General features: G+C 43.1%; 1 protein-coding gene and 1 long non-coding RNA gene across 4 annotated transcripts in view; one reads left to right on the forward strand and one right to left on the reverse strand.

Annotated features, from left to right (window-relative positions):
- Positions 1–701: 701 nt before the first annotated feature.
- Positions 702–18741, reverse strand: LOC116780154. The gene is made up of 3 exons (XR_004354354.1): positions 18729–18741; positions 5295–5298; positions 702–821 (listed from the first exon to the last, which is right to left on the reverse strand). It is a non-coding gene; the product is annotated as an uncharacterized LOC116780154 (long non-coding RNA).
- The window catches only part of SMARCA2 (SWI/SNF related, matrix associated, actin dependent regulator of chromatin, subfamily a, member 2), a 118864-nt gene continuing 107347 nt past the window's right edge, over positions 14186–25702 (forward strand). The window contains exon 1 of one of the 3 annotated variants that reach the window (XM_032674700.1): positions 14186–14346. The gene's annotated coding sequence lies outside the window, so the exon portion shown is untranslated. Of the gene's footprint in view, positions 14347–15663; positions 15797–25702 lie in introns of those variants that run through there. The other 2 variants (XM_032674702.1, XM_032674701.1) reach the window with 2 other exon arrangements.

Consider the following 25702-nt stretch of genomic DNA (forward strand, 5'->3'; position numbering starts at 1 on the left):
ATGAGGAAAATCTGCTGCAGCCATGAGAAGGAAAAAGAACTGGCTTAGTCAAATGTGCTTCCCACTAGCTGCAGGAACCTCCATTTCACATTCCTTCACCTGAATTTTTTTCCATCAGTTAGTTTTAACTTGGCTTGTTTCTTATTTCCATTATGGCTTTTTTCTCATTGATACCATCTCCTGTGCTTCCTCTGGTCTTCACTGCCTTTCCTCAGCTACTCCCTGTGCTGGTTTAAAGGTAAACCAGCAGGGGAAATGAACTCAACTCAAAAGAGAGATTATAAATCAGAATAACAATTTAATAAAATAATACAATAAGTATGGTTATACAGACAAACAATTGGTTTTAACCCACAAAACCCAAAAGTATAACCCAGCACCCTGGGGCATGACCAGAGTGGTGTTCTTTGGGGCCCGAGTCTAAAGTAAAAGGAGAGGGGAAAACCTGTTGCAGTCTGGTTGAAAAGTGGTGGTTGCAGTCTGGTTGAGAGCGGTGATCTGCAGTCTTCCTCTGGATCCCACAAGTGGTTAAAAAGGTCCCAAGATTCCAAGATTATATATCCTCCAGTTCAGGTAGGAATGCTCAGTACCTCCCTCAGGGCAGGGGGTTTCCTTAATGGGTGTGAGGACAAGAGCAGCTCCTATCTCGCAGGCCTCTTAGCACCCAGTTTATAGCCTGAGGAGTCAGGCTCTATGTGCAGATGGTGTAAATGGTTCATTGATAACAGTTTCTGGGAAATGGCATGGAAGGCTATAGAATACACAGTTTTGGGTTACACCCATCCAGTGATGAACTGGTCTCAGCTGTCCTAACTAGGACACTCCCTCAAAAAAACAAAAGTAATTTTTCTTCCAGACAGACCATGCATACCAGCCAGGGACTTACTGAAGTAAGCTCTCTGGTTTCATGTACCTATGCACATTTAAAGGCAGATTAACAAAAAAAAACAAAAACAAAACCAAAAAAACCAAAAAAAAACCCCAAACAAACAAAAAACCAAACCAAAACAAAAAAAAACCACCAAAAAACCCACAAACAACAAACTCACAAAAATGAAAACCCAAAAAACAAACCCACAGGAATTAGGTATAGGAAAGAAAATGAGTATTTAGAAGGAGCAACATTCTTTATTGGGATCCTTCATTCTTCAAAATGGCCAAATTTGTCTTGTTTCATGGGTGAGAGTACAGGGAGCAAGGAATAGCAATAATTATATTAATGATGCCAATAATGGAGCCTCATCTCTAGATTTGGAAGAGTATCACACCCTGTAAATGTTATTCTCTGTGGGTGCTGACTATACAGTAGTAAGACCCACTGTCTCCAGCGTATTGAGATTGTTCCTCAGCAGTCCATGAGTTTTTGATAACTGGCCTAGAATGGGATCTTGCTGCTATTGCCCCTACTTGTGCGTATGGTCCAATTCCTCTATTCCAAAATTCTTCATGTTGTGACAAACACAGGTTTTTCATGCCAGCTTGCCAGGCAACATGAAGAGTAGAAGTCTGTCCAACTAGCCAATCAATTTTTAAGTGGGCAATTTCTATTTAAATTTTGGGACGGTTTCTGAATCTAACATGCTGCTAGTGCATCTAGGGTTAACATTCCAGTTCGGATCTACCCTCTGCAAAGATTTGTGCCAGACCTTTGCTCTCAGGTGCTCATGGGGAAAGTCCTCCATGTAGTGGCTTCAGAAACAGACATGGCTGTGCATTCTCTGTTTAGATTTAGCTCTTTCCTAGATTCTAAAATGGAACTTGTTCAGCCTCTTGGAGTGAAAAAACATGGCTTTTAGCCCAGACAGACAGTAACTTAGAACAGCAGACTACCTGCTTTATCTGGGATAAGACAGCAATAATCACTTGCTTGAGCAACCTATACAACTGGAAGAGTCAGTTTTACTTCCCACTTGCATAACCTTGGCTTATGAGGAAAGAGTTAGAGATGCAAGGGAGTAGCAGAAACAAACAGGAGCAATAAAAGTACCAAGTCGTTCTCTTCTCCTCGCTGTCCTATGCCATGACAGAAGTAGCAAGCTTAGTCCCTTGCAAGCCCTCCCTTACAGAGGGGAGAGAGATTAGAGACATAGCTCTAATCATTACTTTAAAACAATTTTCCTATTGCAAGAATCATTATCACTTCTCCTCAAACAAGAGAAAGTTATGATAATAAATCCCAATTTATTAACAATAACACCCCACTCTTTTCTAATTACAAATGAAATAACTCAGTTTGTTTACAATGGTGCAGGATAATGAATGCTTTGCTAGAGATTCCCATGTCTTTCACATCTGTTTCAGGCCTTACACAACTTTGTCTCCAATTAAACTGTCCTAGCTTGCCTTTTTTTTTTTTTTTGACATTACATCCCTTACATGTAGGGCTATAATAGCGTATTTTTGGTAACAGATTGTATTTGTTTTCTTGTTCTGCTGTGTTCTCTTGCACAGCACTCCAGTACTGGTTTCCAGTTATCTTTTAAATATGACTTTATTTGGTTACTGAGAGGATGTTTGTCTTGTTACTCTTCTATCTCAGATTGCTTGCATCTACCTGCTCACAAATTTGTTTTCTTCCTTACTAATTATTCTTAATGCATCCAGTCTTAATGGAGGTTCAGAAGTTCAGCAGCAGAAAGCAGGGTCTCTGTGGTTTTTGAAAGGCTTCTGAGAAAGTTCAATACAATTATGCATCTGTGCTGCTTACCGGTCTGCACACCTCACATACTAACACACGTGAACCTAAATGTCAACGTACACTTATACCCAGCTGTAACTTCTCATAAAAATCTTAGTGGCCTCCGCAAGCACCCAAGCTGACAGCTTCCTTTGCTTGATAATTTGCTTATAGCACTGGGCCCAGTGAGAAGGCAGATGGCAGTCAGGGGTGAAAGGTGCACAGCCATAGTCCTTAATATTATCGTTAGCACACATTAGAATGGATAGAGGCAATAGTGAGACAGGGGACTGTGCCCCTGACACCCTTAGAAAAATCCATTTGTCCTGCTAAATAGGAGGTAAATACAAAGGGCCAATAAATAACACAGGAAACACCTGAAAAAATTATGAGCATTATGGACAAAATATCAACCTAGTTTCATTCCCCAAGATATTAATATCACGCTCTTCGGAACTAAGGAGTGTAAGCTTACCTACCTCATGGCCTTCCCTGGAGCGGAATCACTCTGCTTTCTAAAGCTTCCAATTGGAGATGATCCATTTAAATGTATCCCTTTATATTTACTGGAATTAGCAACTGCACTAGAGTCAAACCCCTCTTAGACAAACACCTCTCCAGTATAAACCCACAGTTGCCTGATTATTTATTTTCCTTGATACTTGCATCTTTTATCCTGAACAAATGAATTCTGATGCATTAAATATATCTACTTTCTTCTAGATATTAGTATATTAAGATTCAGTGGCCTCTTTCTCCTCATTATCTTATATTAATACTTTTCAAGTACTCCTAGGTCATTTAAGACTCTTCATGATGCCCCTCCAACTATTTCAGATAAGAAATTAGGACAGCTTTTTCCCAGATTCCCCCACCTTCTGCAGGAATTGATCTGACAGGCTTTTTGCTTTATTTTGTTATTACTCTTAGCAGGTCTTTCTATACCAATTTATAGTGGAAAAAATCCTCATTAATTTTGAAAAAATATCCTAGGGTTTTGTAGTAAGTGGTACATTTTCAGAAATCAAGAATGGCTGGCTAACTGCATATGTTTTATACACTTTAGAGAAAGTGAAAGGAGGAAAATAATTTCTGTTTCCTGACAGTTGATAACAGAAGTATTTGAAACCATTGACAGAGGCCTGTTACACAGAACTTAACTCTTCTGAGTACCTTTTTACCAGAAATTGGTTATATTTACATGGTTCAAAAGCAGTATTCAATTCTGCTCCTTTAGCCATAAAAAGCATTAAAAAATCAAGTTTGTAACCCTATTAACAGCTTTTCATTAAAATATAATTCTGATTATTCTCTGTCTTAGGGGTGAAAATAAAGCATGAGGCTAGATACATCAATGTTTGAGACAGTTAGAGGCTTTCAGACGCAAAGACTTTAAAAAGTTCTAAAAATCAACTGGATGGAGAAGAACACGTTTCGAATGTGATAATGGTCTCACGTATATTATAGTCCACCTGAGTATTCAAGAGTGCCGGGAAAGAGACATAGGGCTCTGACTCATAAGCATTGCAGCTAACTGCTGCAGCAGTTAAAAGACATTACTAACACACCGATCAAACGGCCAAGACAAGGGAGCGTCCCAGCCATTGTGATGTAAATTCTCTTCAGCAGGCTACGTTTTCTCTTCAAGAACAGCACAGGGTGACTTTGTGAAGTGGGCAGTAACAGAATTTCCACATCCCTAGACATCACAAAGCCTCACTGCAAAAACCATTACTCTATGCTTTTGACTTATGAGGTTCACACCTCAGATATCACAGGTTAAACTGGAACAGCACTGTCAAACTTAGGCCCAGTAGTTTATCTCCACAAACATTTAAGAACCTAATAGGCCACTTCCAGGAACATGTTGTCCTGGTTGTACATAACAAGTTGTTAGTATGATTTACGGGAGAGGAAGCCTACCCATCGGGTAGTGTTCTATTAAAATATTTTATTTCAATTTACTAGAATTTGTGTCGCAGCTGCAATGAGAGGAGTGCTATTTGAGCCTAGTAGAACCTTGAAGAGCTTAGCAATTTTTCATTGGAGGCATCTAGCAAAGCTGGGAAGAATAGTCTGTGTTGAGCCCCAAAATTTTGTCTACTGACAGGGTTTTTTCTGCATTTATACCTAAGTTTCTGAAACTAAAAAACCCCTAGATTTTACAAGGGATGAAGACAGTATGTAGCTACAGCTGTTTTGAGAACTTTATTTATCAGAGAGTAACTATCTCAGCTATCTCAGCTAGCTAACTTATCATTTTTTGCACAAGACAAACTGCACAGTATCATTATCACTACACCACCCTGAAGCTGTGAGGCACTTCCTTGTGAGTTAACTGAAGTACATGAGTCAGGTAGATAAAACATCATGTATTAAAACAACACTTCATAAGTGTTGTTAAGTTTAAAATGTACAGGTTGGCAAAGGCCAAACAGCCCCTAGTTATCAGACAGACAGCAAGCAAAGTCAGTGCAATAATGAACACAAAACCCTTGCAAGCTAAGGTAGCAGAATTTATACACGATACAGCAGGAAACATGCAAATAGTCTGAACAACTCATTAGGGTTTCTGAAAGGAACACAGATACCTTTTTAACACAGAAATGTTCCTGACTAAGCTAGGCTGTGAATTTATGATTACTTCACTGTGTTATTAATCCCTTGTATGATTTCTTGTTTATGGCTGGATGACCGTTTCTTGAATCAGCTGTTTTGTCAAATTAAATGCTGCCTTCAACCATCACCAACATCACTACCGAACGAAGTTTTCTGTAATGTGAAAAACACAGCCTGTAGCAGCATTACTTTGGTAAAATCTGATGGGTTGACTCATACTCTAGAATCAGAGAATGGCCTGAGTTGAAAGGAGCTTTAAAGATCATTTAGTTCCAACCCCCTGCCATGGTCAGGGCCACCTTTCACTAGATCAGGTTCCTCAGAGCCCCATCCCATCTGGCCTTAAACACTTTCAGGTATGGGGCATCAACAACTTTTCTTCCAGTGCCTCACCACCCTCACAGTAAAGAATTCTTCCTAATATCTAATCTAAACTACTCTCTTTCAGTTTTAAACTATTCCCCCTTGGCCTGTCACTTCATGTCCTCATAGAAAGTCTCCCTACATCTTTCTTGTAGGCCTCCTTCAGATACTGAAAGGCTGCAGTTAGGTCATCCTGAAGTCGCCTCTTCTCCAGGCTGAAAAATCCCAGTTCTCTCAGCCTTTCCTCATAGAAGTGATGCATCAGCCCCCTAATCATCTTGATGGCCTCTGGACTCACTCCAACAAATCACGCTGCTGGTCACGCTGCCTTCAATGCAGCCCAAGAGGCAATTGCCTTTCCAGCCTGCACGTGCACTTTGGAAGATCACATCCAGCCTCTCATTCACTAGCATCCCCCAATTTACCTCAACAGTCAAAATTAAGCTGATTTATCTGAATTCCTCTGTTAAAAGTGTGGTCATGTGAATTGGTATGTCAGCAGATCACTGGAAGCAGTGACTATAGTGAACAGCAGTGGCAGAGAGCTGACATTTACTTCCATTGGCATTACCGAATCTAGGCCTGTCCTGTACACCATCCCATCATGAATGATTCATTTTGGCTTCCAGATCAATTGTCTAAGGCTAAACAAAAGCAAATTATTCTTATGCCTTAACTAGAGTGAACACTAAATTAGAAAAGGTCTGCATATTGATGAGGCCAGTATATTCTAGCTGAAATAAAAACTATCTTAAATCACATACCTTCCTTCTCAAGCACCATATTTCATGTTCATGCATATGATTTAGTGACGAACAAGTACAAATAGAAAATAAAAATATCTCCAGAGTCCTACTTACCTATAACAGCACGAACAGAACAACCTGAAGGCTATATCTTGCCATTATTCCGAAAGTTGAAAAGCAGCAGAGATGGTCGCAATTTATGCAGGCATCTGATAGCCATTAGAAAAGAGTTACTCATCCCAGGTCTGCTATTTGCCTTTGGTACTTTTGATCAAATTGCGTTACTGAGAAGACAGTGGTCACTCATCTGGGAAAGCTGTGTTATAGCACACAACAAAACTGCCCTTGCACACTGAAAACATATTTAACAAATCCTCTCTTAATAGACCACTTCCCTGCCCATTTTACTGTTTTGTTTTCCCTTATCATTGTACTCACTGATTTTTAATAAAATACATTTTTGAGATAAGAAGGCTAATGAGAAGTTCCTGGACTTGTCTCAAATGTTCCACCTTCTTGTAGGAGAGAATCTCAACACACTCTGCTACTTCATACAAAATAGTTTTTTCTTTGCTTGACTTATAAAACTTACCATTATGTTCTAATTTTATTTAGTTGTTATTGTATTACGTGAAAATGGACATCATGACTGAAAAGTTGCAAATACATTCTACCACTCAAGAATTTAAAAAAATTATTATATTGATATAGCCTGTGCTTTGCTTGTGGATTCACAACCTTATCTGAAACACAAGCACACAGTGAATAGGTAACATTATCCCAGAAAAATACTGTGAAAACAGAAAAAAAACACTCTAGACTTTCTCTTCAGAGAATGAGAGTTTCCTTTTTGTCTGTGGTATTTCATTTTTTTACTTGTTGCCAGGAAAAGAATATCCCATCTTTTATGCAATGAATTTAAGTATGAGGGAAAATGCATATCTAGTACAAATTAAGTCATGTTAGCAGCAGTTAGAAAATTTATGCCAAATTCAGCCTTATTTTGGTCCCATTTGGTCTTAAATATGCTTATATCTGGGCAAAACCAAGTCTGTAATTCAAGAAGATAAGAAGGTATTCATAAGGGGCTCTCAAACTTAAAAATGGTGAGCAGTAGTTTATACAAACAAATAGTTCTTAGGTATTATAATTGCACCTTGTACTCACTATGTATCACACTGGCATAAACAACATTGATGAAGGAAAAAATATTCTGGAACAATGGTTTTTTTTATTTGCATTATGATAAGTAACTATAAAAAGGAAGAAGGAGCAAAGTACAAAGACAAACAATCGTGAGCAAAAACAGAGGAACACAAACTGGATTAGACAAAAGAAAAGTGCACAGAGGAGAAAAGAGCAAGCTATGGCAAATCCCCCATATAAAAAAAAATAATCTGAGGATTCAGGTTTTTGTAATTGTGTCCTCATGACAGCCACACTTGATATACAGAACAGTCATAAGACTACTCTGGAATGTAACTGATTTATACAAAAATTTCAGAGTAAGTCACACTCTCCAGAGGCCCCCAATATTCATTGCCTTAACAGATTTCCTTTCTAATCCAACAGCATACTGCAGAGTAGAACATACATTATACATATATAATAGATGCCATTCTTTGAGTAGTGGCTTGGCTTGAGTATTATTAGAAGAAAAAAACCCACTGTCATCTATACTCACTTTTTCACTTTGACTAAATTGAATCACCATAGTCTTCATAATAATACAGCAAATAAGTTTTTTCCCCAATCTAGTACATTCACAATCTTTGTTACTTATTGGATCAAAATTCTACAGTTGTAGTTTTCCTTATATATTCCACCACTGCCCTGCAATTAGCATGATGCTAATAAGGAACCCCAGAATAAGTTAATCACCATAGATTTTACCTGTGTCTGGTACTTGGAGGCAAACTCAGGGACTGTTTAAAGATAGGTAAATTCACATTTGCAGTAGAAGCACTATTAACCACAGGAAGAATAGCAAAATCGATTCTCTGAGAACTTCAGGCTTCAGTTTAGAACTCTGGGTTTGCCCCACTGAACAAAAGTTGTTTGACCACTTCCAGCAGGCAGTTTAATAGCACAGGAATAGCCAGAACTAGAAAACAAATTATCTTATTAAGGCACACAAAAAGATAACAGGATGCCAGAATCAGAACAGGTTAACACCCAGGAATGAATCTTAATAACTGAGGACACATCAGAGTGCCAAAGAAATCCATTCTGTGTATGGTTCTCTTTAATAGTCTTTTAAATTTCTTCAGTAATGAGTATGTTCACAAAATCTGCATCTGACAAAAAGCTAGTGGGATTTGGTGAGCACCTTACAAGAGTGGATTGGAATGGAAAATGATGTTGAGAAATTACAGAGAAGCTAAAAAAATTAAGATAAAATTCAATAAAATCAAGTGTAGAGTTACAGTCTTGTAAAAAAACACACACAAAACTGAAAGTATCTGCTTGGGAAGAACAACAGCAGCCTGAAAAAAACAAAGTGAGAAAGAGATCAACACCACTGTGTACTTCTCCTATCCCATAAAATATGACATCAAACCAAACTCTAGAACTTTATCGACTACAAAATAAACAGGAACAGTAGCACATTATCACTGCAAGTCAACCACCTTTCTCACACACAGACTTTATTCTGGAATGTATTCAGAAGGCTCTTTTGACCAAGGAGATTGTTATTCCCCTCTAACTAGCCTTGAGAAGATCTCAGTTTAGTATTATCTTTTCAACATCACACTCGCAAAAACACCTTGAGAGTTTAGAGCAAATCAAGCTACAGGCTCTATCTTTTAAAACTGTGAAGGCAGATAGATGAACATGTACGTATTCAGAAAAAAGGCTGAGGGAAAACGTGCATTGAGTACCAAGCACATTCATAAAAGTTGTATTAGAACATAAATTTTACTTTTAAATTTAAAAGTAATTAATTCTTCTGTAAGAGAAGGAAAACCTCAAATCAGCTTTAACTTCATTGTCAATCATAACAGGCTGAGACACATCCCTTCAACGGAGTATGGCACACTCATATCATTACATACTGAAGAACAACAGACAGATAAAGAGTAACCTTCCCTCTAGGATTCACTTCAGGAAAACTATTGTTCCCAATTAACAGACAGGTCATGAGAATACTACTGGAGGTCACCTAGTCCAACCTCCTTGCTCAAGCAGGATGCCCTGGGGCATGGTACTCCTGATTTTGTCCAGACTGCTTTTGAATATCTCCAGGGAAGGAGACTCCCCAGCCTCTCCAGGCAACCTGTTCCAGTGCTCAGTCAGTAAAGAAGTTCTTCCTCATGTTCAGGTATAACTTCCGTGTTTCTGCATTCTCTCTCATCCTATTGTTCAGTATCACCAAGAAGAGTCCGGCTCCATCCTCTTGACATCCAACCATCAGATATTTATACATATTGTTGTGATCCCCTCTCAGTCATCTCTTCTCCAGGCTGAATAAGCCCAGCTCTCTCAATCTTTTGTCATAACTGAGGTGCTCCAGCTCCCTCATCATCTTTCTCGCCCTCCACTGGACCTGCTCCAGGAGCTCCATGTCTCTTGTCCCGAGGAGCCCAGAACTGGACACAGCACTGCAGGTGAGGCCTCACCAGGGCTGAGTAGAGGGGTAGGATCACCTCCCTCAACCTGCTGTCAACGCTCTTCCTAAGGTACCTCAGGACCCCATTGGCCTTCTTGGCCACAAGGACACACTGCTGGCTCATGGACAGCTTTTTGTCCATCAGGATCTCCAGATCCTTTTCTACAGAGCTACTTTCCAGCAGGTCAGCCCCCAGCCTGTACTAGATCCTCCATTTGCCTTTGTTATATTTCAGACAGTTCTTCTCTGCCCATCTCTCCAACCTGTAGAGGTCCTTCCAAAGGTCTGCACAGCCCTCTGGGGTATCAGCCACTTCTCCACCCTTGTGTCATCAGCAAACTCACTGATGAGGCCTCTGCCCCTTCATCCAAGTCATTGATGAAGAAATTAAACAGTACTGGACAAGTATTGACTTTTGGTGGATCCCACTAGTGACAGGCCTCCAACTAGACCCTGTGCAACTGATTATGACCCTCTGGGATCTGCCATTCAGCAAATCCTCAATACACCTCACTGTCCACTTGTCCAGCCCACACTTTCTGAGCTTGCTTATCAGGATATCGTGGGAGATAGCATCAAAAGCCTTGCTCTAAGTCCAGGTAGATAACATCTACTGCTCTTCCCTCATCCACCCAGGTACTTGCCAATCATAGGTTCATTAAGCATGATTTCCCTTTGGTGAATCCATGCTGACTACTGCTCATCACCTTCTTGTCTACCACTTGCATAGAGATGGCCTCCAGGATGAGATGTTTCATCATGTTTCCAGGGACCAAGACAAGGCTGACTGGCCTGCAGCTCTCTCGGTCCTCCTTCTTGCCCTGTTTGAAGACTGGGGTGACACTTGCTTCCATCCAGTATTCTGGCACCTCTCCTGACTGCCATGACCTTTCAAAGACCTGAGAGTGGCCTCGAAATCATGTCCACCAGTTCCCTCAGCACTCATGGGTATATCCCATCAGAGCCCATGGACTTGTGGATGGCAAGTTCGCTTCTTTATGATTTTCCTGGACACATGAAAAAAGTATTTTTGTTCTGTTTTGTTATTTATAGAGAAACACGAGCATATTGGAATATTCTACCTTAAACCCTTTTTCACTTGCCACCAAAGCTAAAGCAGCTGGACTTCTAGGAATTGGTTGAGACACTAAAAAATACTCTTTTCTGCCATTTCTGCTGAAGTGGCTGGAACCTCTGACAGACGGTGGCAAAGAGAGAAATAGCATCACTAACTGTTACAGCAGGGATTTCAAGGTGGTAATGGTGAGGTTGCTATAAACATCTGCAACTCCCTAATGGCAATGACCTTCTTTTGGTATAGGTGTCTCTGCAAGAGTTCCTGTTACATCAGTTTCTAAACCAACTTAATTATATTGCTATCATTCCTCACATAAACAAGCTTTAGTTCCACAACAACGTTTCTATGTAGTCAAAGTGGTATCTTTTCTCATCATGGTACTTTCTCTAGTTTGAAAATTTTATGTGCCATTTTACTCTTCTTGGCAGCATCCAAAACATTAATTCAAGTTCAGGGCCTACATCTTTTTTTCCCTTTGCTAAGCTAGATAAATTAAGAGGGGGAAAACCAATTTATCCTTTAGCGTGGGATTATTCATCACATTTAAATATACATATGCACGAAGCTTCAGCTACTCAAGTCTCATAGGGAAGCCTTATTGACCCTACCAATTAAGACTTTCATGTCAGTTGACCATGCGACCCTTGGAAAAAAAAAAAACATACGTGTTCCCATTCCCTCAGTACAGGTTACGAGGAGATTAAATGGTACTTCATCAAAATGCAAAAAGCATTCAGACTGACATCAGCAACATCCATGTTCATGTTCTCCCAAAATTAAATTGGATGCTGCAACCTTCCCAAAAATAAACATAATAATTAACTAAATATATGTGGTTTTATCCCAAAGTCAAGTGAACATTTTTTCTTTTGCCTGGAAGATTTACTTAGTTTCTTTTTTCTTCTCTGTATGCTTTCTACCAAAAAGAATGGCTTGACCTGGTTTAGAATGGTTTGAGTGCTGCTGAGTCCAACAAGCAGTTGAGCTGTCTTGAAAGGAAGCTTCCCCTCCATTATTTAATGTTTGTTTTCTCTTCTGCAGGCAGAAAAGGCAAACAGTCCTCAGATTTACTCTGGGGAATAGAGGAGGAAAAACAAACCACAAACTCAAATGACTGCCTAATGAGAGTTTCAGTAAGGTATTAAGGGGAAGAAAAAAAAAGATTAAAAAAAGGATCTCTTCACCACTTTCATTTTCATTAGCATAATTTTCCAAGAATGTTAACTACATTCTTTTATCTCTTAGACACCGGTTTGCGACTCATAGCTTAAGACAAAGCTAAAAGCAAAGCTATAAATCACACGTGCATCAAAAGATTTACATAATGACACAGACTGTGTATACACAGATTTGAATGTTTCAGTTTCTTTGATTTTGTTCCCAAGTAAATATTTTTCACAGACAAGAGTGAACTGAAAATGTAGTCTTTAAAATTTTTGATTTTATTGACACTTAGTTCTGTCCAGTTAGCTCTGATTCTTACACACTTGTCTTTCCACATTTCGGTAGTTGACTTTACATAATAAGTAAGATAAAGCGAACGACTAAGTTGGAAAACTACAGAAACAGCAGTAATTAGGACTGTATTGCCAGCATTGTAACTTGGTGATTACTGCTCCTATTCGAACCATGAAAAGTGCTCAAAGCTAAACACCACGTAAACAATGGCTGTCACTTAAAGACCACAAGGTGTATTTGGTGCTCCCAGCACTGCTTCAGGTCCTTAATTAATCCACCTGGCCACAGCAGAGAAACTTCATGTTAAACTCGGTCACCTAAGCATCTGTAGTAGCTACTGATTTTAATACTGAAGTTCCTACGAACATTTTTACTCCGTAGTAAAAAGTAAAATTCACAGTAAGAGATACACTAGCTTCAGAAGGGCAAATACCTCCCATACGATAAGATCTTAAAAAAAATATAACTACACGTACGGTGGTCTGGCTGTATTTTTTTTTGTCTCTAAAACTGGTATTCAACAAAAAAACCCTTTAAATTGGCGGGCCCAGTACTTTAATGAAGTACTCAATCGCCTGTTACACGAACAGCTAGCTTGTGCAAACAACATGAGAGCTCTGCAGCCCTGCAAACCAGGTAAACGATGTACACCATAAAAAACCCAACAACAAAGAAACCCCCACCAAAACCCAAACAAACAAAAAAACCCCAAACCCCCAAAAAACCAAAACCCAACAACAACAACAAAACCACCCCCCCCCCCAAAAAAAACCACCCACGACCACCACCACCAAAAACAATACAAAAAACCCACACAGAAGTACGGCACCAGCACGCGGAGCTGGAAAGTGTACTTCTGTATCAGCTGTAAAAAGCTCCGCAGTCGAAAGCAAGCAAGACGGAACAAACATAACTGCAGTATAAGGAGAGATCTCTCCTCTCGCTCGGCTTTACGGTCTCCGCCGACACTCAAGCAGCTGCCCCAGGAGGGTCTGCGGGCAGCCCCGGCGCTGCCGCTGAAGCCGCCGCCCGCATGAGAGACCGGTTCAGCTAGAATGCTCTCGGCATTCCTTCTCTTATCCACGACAGCACCCTTTGAGAGAGAGGACGGCGGGCGCCCAAGTTTTTGTTCCCGACTTCTTTTTTTTTTTTTTTTTTTTTTTTAAAGGCAGGGAGACACCCGCCCTGCACACATACACACACACAGAGCCCAACAGCCAGGTACTGCAGACCTCAAGCCCGTCAGCCTGGCCCCCTGCCCCCTCCTTCAGCGGGGCAGGGGCACGGCGCAGTTCCGGCACCTTCTCCACCTCTTCCCCAAACTACTCCCGCGAGTGCCGCCGGCGCCCTGCCGCCGCCTCCGCACGGCAGGCGCTGCTGCCCCTCTCTCCCCCCAGCAGATACGAGCTGGGGCGCGGCGGAGACACTCTGGGCACAGCGCCGCACGGCGCGGTACAACCTCCTCCCCCTGTCAGGGCACCGCGGAGCCGAGAGGAGCACAGAACCCCCCCGGCCGCCCGGCAGAGCGACAGTCGCCGCGACCAATAGAACAGCCCTTTCCGCGCAGGGGGGCGGACACTCCCTGGCCGGCGGACCAATGGGAGCGCCGCTTCCTGAGCAGTGGCGTCCGCGAAGGGGGGGCCGAAGGAGGGGCAGGAGTTTAGGAAGAGGAGGGAATGGCTGTCACCAGTGAAGTCATGTTGGTAATCTAGTCCCTCGCTCCGGTTCCGGGCTCGGTGACTCACCGAGGGGGGAGAGGAGCGATACCCAGCACGGCGCTCCGCCCGGGCGGAAGGTAAATACAACTTACAACTCGGTCTGCCCCCCGTCCGCTCCCGGTGGCCGGCACGGTCTTTCATTGTCGGCGGCCGCGCCGGCTCGCACCGTGCCCACCTTCCCTCTCTCCGTCTCTGCCCTTCCCCGCGCACGGCCCCGCCGGTCCCGGCCGCCACCGTGCCACCTGCTTCCTCTCCCCACCTTCCCCGGCGCCCGGCCCTCCCGAATATTTATATGTTCCAGTGGGTGGAGAGAAGAAAGTTTTGATCCGGTATTATTTTGGAATAATCATGATGCGGATCTCCGGGGCGGGAGCGACAGAACCCCCGCGGCGTCGCCAGTGGCTGACTCGTGAGTCAGCGGCACTCTCGGTCTTGCCGCCCAGCGAGCGTGTCACGGGCTGCGGGCGACGCGGGCACGGCAGAAACAGATCCGTGGGGAGAGGCAGCCCACACGGACGGGCCGTGGGGGCCCCGCCGCGCCTGCCGGGGGTCGCAGGGTGAAGTTCACGGTGTCCGGAGGCGGCAGAGCGCGGCGCGGCGGGGCTTTTTCTCCGCCGTGGCACACGCTGGCGCAGACCCAGCCGAGGAAGGGGAAGTAGGGAGGCACGAGCAGGGAGGAAGATGGTGCGCGAGAGAGCTGTCTCGCCTGCGAGGAGAGTAGCGGCGTTCCCCGGCAGAGCCAGGGAGGCCATGATCCGGATCATCTCCCTGCCTTTCTGTCACAAGCACTGCACACAGCGGGGAGGGGGGAGCAGCGGGGGCTGGGACTTCGGCCGGCCGACTGCGGCTCCTGTTGCTTTTAGGTCTCCTGTTTTTAACTGTGCAGTCATTCCTGCTGTAAAGGTGTCGCGGTTCACTTCCCAAAATAGCGTGTGTGTCGTCGTAGCCCTCCCGTTTTCCCTGCAGAAATCCCGCCCTCTCCCTCCCCCCCCCCCCCCCCCCCAAGCGGAGTAGCACAAAACATGCGCTACAATTTTGGAATCGCCTGCCAAGCAAAAAAGCGTTTTATTTCCGGTGTGCGCGGAAATTTATTTTTTTTAACCGGGCCGGGCGGGAGCGAGGATGCACGCGCGCGGATGCTCAGGTATCCGCAGATTGGCTGCACCTATGTCGGGAGAGGGGACGGCGGTGGTTGGCACCTGGAAAAGTTCTGTGCCCTGCCGGAGGCGGGGGCGGGCGGCGGGGCGCTGCTGCAGACACTGCCGGGCGGGGCCAGTGGGCAGCGGAGCCGGTCCAAGGGCCGCTGCGGGGCAGAGGGGGGAGGCGGCAGCGGGGGCGGGGGGTGGCCTTTCCCGTCCCTCCGCCTGTGCGAGCGGCGGCGGATCAGGAAGTCACCACCGCCACAGACAGGCGCACAGACATGTTTGGTCGGCGTGACATGGTGGCGGAGGGAAGGAGAGGCGGGCAGGCGGGCCTGGCCCAGCCCTGAGGCATGACCCGGCTGCCCGCCCGCCTGCCGCCTCAGAGGTACGGGGGCCGTGCTCGGGCACCGCAGCCACTGCTTCGGGGATGGGCGGGAGAAGGCGGCAGCGGGGCTGCATCTCCAGGCAGGGGCGTTTAACAGCCTGTCGACCGGGGAGAAAACTTTCCAGAAAGGCCGGGGGGGAAAACAGGGCCCTTCTGGTTGTGCGCGCCCGCCCCGGCGCCTCTGCGGGGGAGGCGGCGGGTTGCCCGGCGCCGAGGCCTGCGCGCCGCCCGCCCTGCAGGGCCGGACCCCCGCGGGCACAGCGGTGCGGCCGCGCACGGAGGGAGCGGCAGCCCTCGCCCCGCCGCCCCCCGGGGCTCCCGGGTCGTGGGTCCTTTGCCGTTGTGCCCGCGGTGCGCCGAGAAATGGAGTTTCTTATGTTGTCTCCTCCCCCCGCCTCCCTTTAAATTTATCATGGTGGAACAACAAACTGCGCACGGCTGGAAAAGTTACAGCTCTTCTAAACTCCATCTGAAGTTACAGTTAACCAATTGGTTTGGTTTTCCTTCCCCCCCCTCCCCACCCCAAGCGTGAGTTGTGGTCAAGTAAAGGGAGTGGCTAACTGTCTGCATGACTACACAGATCACCCAGAATTTTTTTCTTGGCATCTGCTGTTTATGTTTGATATTCAGACTTAGAAAATTTTATGTTAACGCTGCTCTTTTTAGGATGTGTTTTTATGAATATTTAAATGAGTATATAAGTAAGTAACTAATTGAAGAATTGAAGAGATAAGGTGGTTGATGATTTTTCGTTTGTTTGGATTTTTTTACCGTTTAAGTATTCTGCGTGCTTTCAGTAAAAAAAAATTGATCTGGGGACTGTGACACAGTGTTGTTCCGTTTGCGTTCTTTTCCTTTTTGCTTTAGCTTTCTAACGGGTTACTTGGTTTTAACCAAAGCCCTTACGGCTCAGACGATAAACTGTCTACCGGAATTTAATTCCTTTGATAGTATACCAGTTACATGTTCGGGGTGGAGCAATCTCTTCTGTTTAAGTTACTATTGTTGTGCAAATACAGGCACACTTTCTCTTTGGGAACCTAATTGCTCTATTACTGTCTTTGACTTTGTTTCTTTTGTCCTTTTGTTATTCCAGGGAAAAAAGTTGTGTACCAGAAGGATAGGGTTGCCTTAAGGCGGGTTTTTATGTCCATGTATACCAGTAATAGAAAGCAAAAAGACTGTATGGATAATGAGTATTTAAAAATTAAAGAGTATCATACAGAATATGTGGACTTGCCAGAGGTGAGGGTAAAGCTTCATTATATGCAGTCGTTCTCTCATGAGTTATGTCTCAGCTTTAGGACTGGTATTTCTGTGGTGTTTCATAGAACGTGTGCCAGAAGACTGTTCAAAGCAGTCTTAGATCTTTTCTTTTATTCATTTCTGAAGTGGTCTGCGAGCGTTTCTTGTCAAATTTGAAAAATGCTTTCGCCAACATCTGAGGCCTGAAAATTGACAAGAGAAAACATCCTCCAGCTAGAATACTTACGTTAAATATATTCTCGACAAAGGTCTGTTTGAAATTACTATCTGCAGGTATATTTTCTCAGGTTTTGTTAGACTTTTGAAGTTAAGGTCAGAATGTGCACAGTAGCAACTTAAAATAAGTGTCTCCACTTTTACCTGTTTTTCATAGTCCTAATTAGTAATATTGCTGTGAATTAGTGATCCTTTTCAGAAGCAGACTTTTCATATGACTGAGAATATTTTTGCAAAGTACTTGTCAAAATGCCTGTTACGTTTCTGTGTGGTTTTGAGCTGCAGTTGAAGTTCTTTATGTGTAAAGAGTGTTTCCTGGAGCTCCCTCACTTTTGAAGTGTATCTGAGTAGTTTTTATTTTTTTGATCCTCTAGTGGAGTAGGAAACACAATAATGTGGCATAAAGATCACCTGCCATAAAATTGACAGCAGAGAAAACTCATGGCTTATTTCCAAGATAAAATAAGGACGGGTGAATAAGGGAAAGAAGTAAGGCTTTCTTAACACAGCTTTGGTAGTTTGTAAATGTAGCAGAATAAGAAGAATAATACTGAAAAGTTTCTTTGTTTCTGACACATGTAAAGTCATTACTTCTCAGCTGTAAAAATTTTCCTGTTTGTCTCCACTTGGGAGAGATTATTTCCTATGTATCACTTCAGGGTTTGAGCACCCAGATGCATCATTTAGAGGTGGGGCCTTTGAGAAAATGTTAAAAATAAGTCTGTTGTTACAGAATTTACACATTTTTCATATTTTCATTGGTATTTTACTGTAACTAACTTGTATTTAAAACAATCTTCTCCCTTCTTTCTCCTCTTCTTCCTTGTTTGAGTAAAGGCAAGGCCTTTCAGGAATATGGTGCATTCCTTTACTTCTACCTGCCTCTCATTATGGCTTTTGTTTTTTAGAATGAAATGAGAAGACAACATTCAATAACTGTGATTAATACCTGTAGTAAAGCTCATGGTATGAAAACTTAAATCTGTGACCACTCAGTGGTGTCATATATCAGTTTTCTGTGCCTGAAAGTGGAATTGACATATGTAGCAAACATGAGCTTGATCTTGGACGTTGCCTGATGGCAGTTAAGAGTTCTCAGTGCAGCTATCTGCTCTGTTTTCCTCAAGGCTACTGTCTTCTGCAGCAAAGCCATCAGAAAGGATCATATGTCTGTGCTGTAGTGTCCAGCAGCATAGTGTCCAGCTTAACTTGAGTGAACTCTGATTTGTGATTATGCCTTTTGACAGTCTGCAGTACATTCACCTCCCAGCTCTTAGGCAGTCATTTTTTTATGCCAATTTTAGTATTTTGTAAGAGGGTAGGCTGTAAGTTAGAGTAGTTGAGAAAAGTTGAGCTTTGTGAAAAGCTGGAACATCTACACAGCAGAAGTAAGAATTTCTACAAGAATATTTGAAGGTGGAGAGTATTAGACTATCGTCCTAAAGTAAACTCCATGCATGTGAAAAGGGATCTTAGAGTACTCCACAATGAAGTTTCTGGTATAAGCACACCACTCATTTTGCTAGCTCTGCTGAGGTGCATGCAACAGTTTTTGGTAGATAGCTAGACAAGCAGCTAAAGCAGTGTGCAGAAGTTTTTTTTTTCCTCTGGCCTAAATGTCTGGATAAGTAATCAAGGTGCAGCATTTCTGATTCTGTGGTTTGTAGTTTAAACTACAAATTCTGTTACAGGAGGTTTTCAAGTTACAGTGAAGTTACTCAGATGAGTATGCAAAGGCAGGATCTCAGCCGTTAGTGTGTTTGGCTTCTCTTATGTCAACTGAATATAAGTTAGTTGAAGATTTCACTCTTCTTTTTACAGTTTCTTTGTTGTTTGATGTAAACTTGTTTATTGATCAGATGACAACAGTTAAAACATGATAAAAGTTAATGAAGAGTGTCCTGTGAGATTGTACAATACAAAACACAAAGCAATAAAAATTTACTTATAAGCATGATAAGTTATTTAATGATGATGAGAGTCTGTTGTTAGTAATCAGTTCTTTTACTTTGAATGTATTAATTTGATTAGCAGATTAAGCAAGTAATGCAAATCAGAGACAGTATCATTTTATGCTTTCTGCGGTAGTGTAATAAAGATAACTCCTTTAGTCTGTAGCATATCACAAGTACACATATCTTTTCAAAACCACCTGTGAATCATGACCGGTTGGAGGTGTGTGGGAAGAAGTAGACTGTAATTATTTTTCCATGAAGACAAAGTTACAGTCAGCTTTGCAGTATCTCTGTAGCTGTTGTGTGGGTCCATATTTCCTTTTCATCAAAGCTAAGTGATACAGTTTCCTTACTTTCCACTATGTATCTAAGGTAGGGGATCTGGCCAAAACATTCTGGCTGAAGTTCAGTTTAGGCTGACAGGAAAGGCAGAAGTTATATTGGATGGTGAAGGGAAATAGCTAGAAGAATTATAAATTCTTACTGCTCCATCTGTTCTTAGGCTCGGTGTGTGCCCTGTCAAAGCAGTCTGTAATCTCTGGATCTGTTTGGGTGTACAGCTGGTCTTGAATTCCAAAGTAATGCAAATGGTTTGTTACCTGCTGTGTTTTAGTTTGAGATCTGCTAATGTTGCATATTTTCCTCATGCAAAAAAAAATCCATACCTTTGTTACCTTTGTGTTTGTAGCAGGTTTATGCTAAAATATATATGTAATAGAAACACTAAATTGATGGAGACCCTGTTGTACATTGAATTAGCTACATCTACAAAACTTTCTAGGTGCATATGAAATGATAGTGCAGAAACATTTATGCTTAGGGAGTGTTATTTCAGATTCTTTGCAGATATTGACTGTCCTAAACCATTTGATCTACAAATAGTTGAGCAAAGATCCTAAGTCTCCATCTGCAGCTCTTGGATTTGTGGCACTTCTTTGTATTTGAATCAGGCTAAAGTTACATTGACAGTTGATAGATGCTTTTTTCCCTTTCCTATCTCAGCTCTAGTTGTGTCCAGAAGAGGTGGAGAAATTCTCTCAGACCATGGGAAGAGCTATGTGATTCACCACAGCTAATTCAGTTGCCAGTAGTTTCATTTGGGGCTGTTTACAGAAGAGATTTGGTCATGTTGATTTAAATGAAAACTAAGAAGTGATAAAGGCTTACAGTTCAGGAAAAAATACATCCTTTTTGAAATCCTGTGAATAACAGTGCTCTCATGAGGATTTTGAGAAAATTGTAAGATTGGACACTTGCAAAACAATTAAACAATATGTAATGCATTTGAGAATGAGGGCCAACAGCCTTGTCATTTGGAACAATAAGATGGATTGTCTGTTTTTTCTTTATTTTACTGTAGCCTTTGTAATCTGTTGGAAACATTTACTTGGGTTTTTTTGCCCCTTCTTCCCCCTCACTTTGTAGTTCTAACAGGCACTACTCATTAAAAAGCAGTCCAAACAAATAGGTCAACACTGACTTTGGCAGGGAGTTGGCTTCATACTGCTTTTTTCATTGCTGGCACCAGAATTTAGCCAAACTAATACCAATGCTATCTGCATGGAGCCTGGCCACTGTTGCACCTATTGTCCTTTTGCAGATTTTTGCTTTGACTTTAATGAGACTTTGGTAAGGGCCTAGAGGAATTAGATACCTAGCTCTTACTGAATTTTAATGAGAGCAGGGTGCCTAATTTCCATGGGTTTTTTTATACAATCTAAGACTTAATAAATGCAAACTAAGCTATTTTTGAAACATGTTAAATCATATTAAAACAGGTACATTCTGGGAGCAGATCCTTAGTTGAGAGGGCCATTTATGATGTGTTCTGGCTTAGAGCAGTGAGTGTTTTTTTAATTTTGTGGACTACTATTGCCAGAGAAAATTGTCTTGTCTCTTTATTTCCGTGGCTGTCTTCAGACAGGATTTATTACTTGCAATTAAGTAGTATTTTCCAATGGTTTATGTTCCTCTGATATAGATCTTATAAATTACTTTTTTTCATGAAGTATGTTCTTTGACATACTGATCTCTGAATACCCGTGTGTTTAGAACAATTCAGAATTATGTGAGATGGGATGAATTTGTCTTCTCTCAAAGAAAGATGGTGAAGGAACTTGGTCTGGTGTAAGTGGTGCAACATTCACCTCTGGTAATTATTGTTTTTTACAGTTTGGGCACTTGCTATTCCTATTAAAAAGAATTTAAAAATTTTTCAAATTTGCGTACAGAACATGTTTACTATGTATGTAAATTGCATTGTAACTAGTGAAGCCGCAACTGGACCCAGTTTTTATGGAAACTAGCAAGTTGATTTTGAAGTAGAGGTGAATAGAGGTGTAGATTTTGATGCTCATTTTAATGCATAGATGTAGGTAGATGTCGTTTGTGAACTAACATTTTCGGATACTATATACTGATAGTTTTGTAATTTATTGTGCTGTGGTTCTGTATACATTTTTCGGGGGGGTGGTGGTGGTGCTAGGTATCTGCCTTGTTAAATGGATTGAATTTGGCTTATAACATGTAGAGCAACTCAGTTGTGAGAGTGTCAGTCTTAGATTTTGCAATGTATTGTGATGATTGACTCATGTAAGAACTATTTGTTGTGTGGAAATGTGTGTTGTCCTTCATACAGCTGAACAGTAAGTCTCTTAGAGGAAGTTATGGCATGGTATTTGCAGTTGTGAACATTTGATAACTTGATTCCTTTTGTGGTAGTGTTGTGGGGTTGTAGGGAACTAATTAGTGACTTCAGTGTTTTGAACTGAGAACCTTCACAGGCACCTCCATGACTTATCTTGCAAGAAAACAGGATCCCAAGGTTTCAAGTCATAGAAGCACATGATCATAGAATATCCTGAGTTGGAAGGCACCACAAGGATCATCCTGCACAGAGCAGCCCCAGGAATCACACCATGTGACTGAGAGTGTTGTCCAAGCGCTCCTTGAACTCTCTCAGGCTTGGTGCTGTGACCACTTCCCTGGGGAGCCTGTTCCAGTGCCCAACCACCTTCTGGGTGAAGAACCCTTTTCCTGATATCCAGCATCCAACCTTCCCTGACACAACTTCATGCTATTCCCTTGTGTCTTGTCACTGTTCCCCAGGGAAAAAAAAAACGACACCGGCCCCTCCACTTCCGTCATGAGGAAGCTGTGGATTGTAGTATGGTCTCCCCTCAGTCTCCTCCTGGCTGGACAAGCCAGGTGACCTTAGTTGCTCCTCATACATCTTCTCCTCAAGGCCCTTCACAATCTTCATTGTTCTCCTTTGGATGCTCTGTGATAGCTTTTTGTCTTTCTTATACTGTGTCACCCAACACTGCGCACAGGACTTGGGGCTGCTCCAGTGCAGAGCAGAGCGGGACAATCCCCTCCCTCAACCAGCTGGCGACGCTTTACCTGATGCCCCCCAGGACACGGTTGGCCCTCCTGGCTGCCGGGGCACTGCTGACTCATATTCAACTTGCCATCCATCAGGATCCCTAGGTCCCTTTCCATGGCACTGCTTTCCAGCATCTCATTCCCCAGTCTCTGTGAACATCTAGGGTTTCTGCAGAATCTAGCACTACAAGTTTTTTTGTTAAACTTCACATGGCTGGTGATTGCCCAGTCCTCTAATTTGTGGAGGTCTCTGTAGGGCCTGTCTACCTTTGAGAGAGTCAACAGCTCTTCCCAATGTTGTGTCATCTGCAAACTTACTCAGTCCTGCAGCCAAGTCGATGCAGATGAGCAGTGTGTGCTTGGAGCCCAGAAAGCCAATTACATCCTGTGCTGCATCAAAAGAAATGTGGCCAGCAGTTTGAGGGAGGTGATTCCCCCCCTCTACTTTGCCCTCTGCCTGGACCCTACCTGGAGTGCTGTGCAGGTCTGGGGTCCTCAGCGCAAGAAAGACATGAGCAGGTACAGAAAAGGGCCATGAGGTTGAGGAGGGATGGGTGGAGCATCTCTCCTATGCAGACAGACTGAGAGAGGAGCGGTTGTTCAGCCTTGAGAAGAGGTTTTGGGGACACCATATTGCAGCCTTCCAGTACCTTAAGGTGGCTTATGAAAAGGAGGCAGAGGGACTTTTTATATGGGCAGATAGTGACAGGACAAGCAGCAATGGTTTTAAACTGAAAGAGGGCATGTTCAGATTAGAGCTTAGGAAGACATTCTTTATGGTGAGGGTGGTGAAGCACTGGCACAGGTTGCCCAGAGGAGTTGTGGATCTCCATCTCTGGAAGTGTTCAAGGCCAGGTTGAGCAGGGCTCTGAACATCCTGATATAGTGAAAGGTGTGCCTGCCCACAGCAGGGGGGTTGGAACCAGGTGGTTTTGAAGATCCCTTCCAACCTAAACCATTTTGTGATTCTGTGTTGAAGAGTGCTGGGCCTAAGATAGAGCCCTGTGGAACTCCACTAGTGACAAGTTACCAGCCTCATGTTACTGCAACTCTTTGTGCCTGACCTGTGAACCAATTGCTCACCCATCACATGATGTGTTTATCCAGCTGTGTGCTGGATATTTTGTTCAGAAGGATGCTGTGAGACACAGTTTCTAAAGCTTTACTCAACTACAAAAAATTGACATCACCTAGTTTCCCTTGTTTAGTCAGGTGGGTGGTCATAAAAGGAAATTAAGTTTGACAAGCAGGACTTTTCCAGCATAAAGCCATGCTGGCTCTGACCAGTGACTGCATTATCCTTCAGGTGTGTTTCAATACCTCTCAGAATAATCTTCTCTGTAATTTTGCTGGTCACTGAAGTGAGACTGACAGGCCTGTAGTTTCCAGGATCATCCTTCTTACCTTTCTGAAAAATCAGGATGTCAGCCAACTTCTGGTCAACTGGGACCTCTCCAGATTCTCAAGACTGTTCAAAAATCATTGAGAGGCACCTTATGATGTCAGCAGCTAGCTCTTTGATTAATCTCAGATGTATTCCATCAGACCCCATGGAGTTATAGGGATCCAGCTGGAGTAGCAGATCCCTCATTAACTTCAGAGTCAACTGGGAGTTTAGCATTCTCACAGCCTTGGTCCTTCAGCTCAGGGCACTGTGACCCCCCCTTTAGTCCATCATCAGTGTTGAAGGCAAAAAAGCATTACACATCTCTGCCATGTCTCTGTCCCTGTTTGTGAGGTGACCATCCTCATACCGTAACAAGCATCAAATCAAGGAGGGCATCTTTCTTAGTCAGCTCCCTTAGTACCTGAACCACGAAGTAGCATCCAGCTGTTTTAGGAATTTTCTGGACTTGTTTATGCCAAGTGTGTGGTATCCTCAGTTAACATCTGGCAAGTTGAAGTAACCCATAAGTCAAATTTGGAGGTGTCCCTAGTTCCTTGAAGAATTGGTGTCATTGTCTTGGCTAGGTGTTCTACAGTAGACTCCTACAATGACACTTGCCTTATTTGTTTGTCCTGAAGTCCTAACCCAGGGGCTCTCAACTGTGCCATTGCTGACTGTAAGCTCCATACATTCTGTCCCCTCCATTACAAACAACACCACCCCCCGCTTTGCCCGCCCTGACCTAAGGAGCATGTGACCATCCATCATGGCACACCAGTCACAGGACTCATCCCATCAGGTCTCACTTATGCCAGTGATGTCATATATCTGGGACTGGGCCCACGCTTCCTCTTGCTCATTCCTCATGCTGTGTATGTTGGTATAGAAACATCTCAAGTATGGTTCATTGTAGCCAGCACCTCGTGAAGGAGATTGATCTTATTAGCACTCAGTTCCTCAACTTTTGGCTTGCCATCCCATTGCTTATCACTGGCAGACCTGGTTTTGCCCTTTCCCTCCTTCCAACCTAGTTTAAAGCTCTGTCAATGAACTGTACTAGCTCTCATGCTAAAGCACTTTTTCCCCCTTTGAGAAAGGTGTATCCCTTCAGGTATCAGAAGACCAGGTGTTGTACAGACCATGCCAAGATCAAAAAAACCACAAGTTCTGCAGATGACACCAGCTTTGGAACCACATGCCCCTTGGAGGTAGCAGACTTCTCTGTGGTTTTGGTCCGGTCTGTATAGCAGGCCCTCCGTTCCCCTTAGAAGGGAGTCATCTGTGACAACTACCCTTCTTTTTTTTCCTAACTGGGGCAGTTGTGATGAGGGGGTAGGCTGTCTTGCCCCAGGTGGCTCCTCCATTGCAGAAGGACCTTTGTCTGCCTCATGAGTTGACTGTCGTTCCAGTTCCAGGGCCTCATACCTGTTGTAAAAGGTATCAGTCCTACTTGTTTTCAGAAGGAAGAGCCTTCCTTCTGCTGTGAGCAGTAACCTCTTGACTGACTGCATCACAGGATTCTGAGTCCACCTGCGTCTTCACCTCAGCGGAGGTTTGAAACTCCTGAGACTGTAGCATCTCTGAGAGTTATGTGTCAAGCTCTTGCTGATTCTCATGAATGCTGTACAGCTTGTTCACTCTGTCATTTGGCTCCTTAACCTGGCAACACAGCTCATTGACAACAGCACATCTTCCGTG

This window comes from Chiroxiphia lanceolata, chromosome Z (genome assembly GCF_009829145.1).
Source record: "Chiroxiphia lanceolata isolate bChiLan1 chromosome Z, bChiLan1.pri, whole genome shotgun sequence".
Lineage (NCBI taxonomy): Eukaryota > Metazoa > Chordata > Aves > Passeriformes > Pipridae > Chiroxiphia > Chiroxiphia lanceolata.